Raw genomic sequence first — 2,090 nt, 5'->3', positions numbered from 1 at the left:
CCGGATGGATGGAACTAGATCTGAGATATTTTATCTCGTTCACTTGATCGTCCAACATACGAGTCTAACCATGTGAATAAAGGAACTGAAGTCAAACATGGAAGACACCATTTGATTACCAACCAATGATGTAGGCCATTTACAGATGTGAGAGAAACCACCAATGATGTTAATGGATCCAAGGTACAACAATACAATCCATATGGTATGAATGAATGAGTTGAAGTCAAACACCACACAAATTTTTTTGGTCGAAGGCCAGTGATGAAAACCTGTCGTTGAGAGTGAGGAAACTTACCATTGATGTATGCAATCCCCAAGGTACCGAAAGGCGTTTCTAATTCAACTTCTTGGATAATGAGCTGATGTTGACGGGAATTGAACCGTCATAAGAGAGCCTTGATGTATCCTCCATCAATGACACAAAACATGCATCAATATTTGAGACAAAATGATGTTGATATGGAACTGGTTCAAGAAAAACAAACGTGAAATGAAGGCTTACTAATATCATAACATATATCAACTTGTTGACGGTGTTGGACCTGCACAACATGTTAGGGGATCTCACTAGTAAGAATTCCCAATTATACCTCAGACCGTTCGGTGTAGGAGTGCCAACAGTGGGTCGTACGGTATCGCCTTGACTGCGGTTGAGCGCAGAGGCAAGTAAGATATCCTTGTTGGTAGCAAGGGCGTGACATATGCAGCAAGTTAAGGAAGGTGCATGAATAGTTCTAACACACGGAAAGTGAGGTAAGTGAGCCCCTTGAAAACCTGCGAAAACACGTGGCTAAGAAGAGAACACACGAGAAAAGATGCATCACAAACTAGAAAGAAAGTAAGCTAACAATCCAAAGTGATGGTTAAACCAACAACACATTTAAGTAAGATTCATACATACTTATACAGAAAAGTCCATACATGCATGCGTAAACAAACAAATATATATATCATTAGAGTAAACAAGTTAGCTGAAATACAATAACAACATATGCATGAAACACGTTGGCTCTGTTGTATTAAGAAGTGAATGTTCCAATTATACAATAAAACCATGACTGACCACTACTCTCGATAGCGAAATGTTACAGTCACTGCCGCATGCTCCTCCAAAGAGATGTACTATCTCTGCACAGTGGAGAAGCCAAGGCTCATTACAATACTCTCCAAGCTTTCTCTACGATACTCCTATTGGAAGTTTGGCTGAACAAAAGCCTCTACAATGAGTTATGAGGGACTATATATAGCAAAGGGTGGGATGACCCTTGACATTCCCCTTTGTGGCTGTTCATCTACCCTCATGACTCTTCAACTACTCTATGACTATTACATTCAACTATCGACACTTGAACTTCCACTTAATACGTTACAAACAATATGCACATCTACCCATGTGAGACAAAATAGGTTTGAGAAATCCATACAAGATATCACTTTGACTTAGACAACTGCGGGAAGACCAACTCTTCGACATCCTCACGATGGTCGACAATGGCGAACTGATGCCAAGCCCAGTAGTTTGCGATGGTGTCTGTGTACTCTGTGGTGACATCTTTCTAGAAGTGAGCTCTTGCCTCCATTGCATCTAGGTACACTGGTCTAGCTCCTCTGTCCAACTCATTTAATAACACGCGCATCATTGTCTTGAGTGCGGCTGGACCAACAACATACTAATGCATGGTGCTTGCACTGATTGCAAGTCTGCGCTGGTGGCATGCGCATCAACTCATCAAAGTACGAGTCAAGCTACAATCAAACTTGTGCCTTTGTCTTTGCCTCGGTGAGTGTCCCAATAGATTGGATCACATGTGCATGTACAACAACATCCATGCTTCTAAATATTTGTGCATGGGAAACCTGCAAACTAGTGATGAGTTGCGGGAGTTCTTCATAGTTCTGGATCTGAGCCTAGATGCATGCCTTTAGCTCGACTGCTATGGGCTTTATCATCTTGGGCAAGTGTAACGAGGCTCCCTTGTATCTCATTTTCCATGTTTACATATAGTCAGCAACAGTATACATGTTTGACAAGATACATGCTCTCCTCTCACATCGTTGCTGCCAACCATTGAGATGGACAACTGCCT

This window comes from Pinus tabuliformis, chromosome 9 (assembly GCF_031772625.1).
Source record: "Pinus tabuliformis cultivar Carrire ecotype Pingquan chromosome 9, CPIR1, whole genome shotgun sequence".
Classification (NCBI taxonomy): Eukaryota; Viridiplantae; Streptophyta; class Pinopsida; order Pinales; family Pinaceae; genus Pinus; species Pinus tabuliformis.
This window is presented reverse-complemented; position numbering follows the sequence as displayed.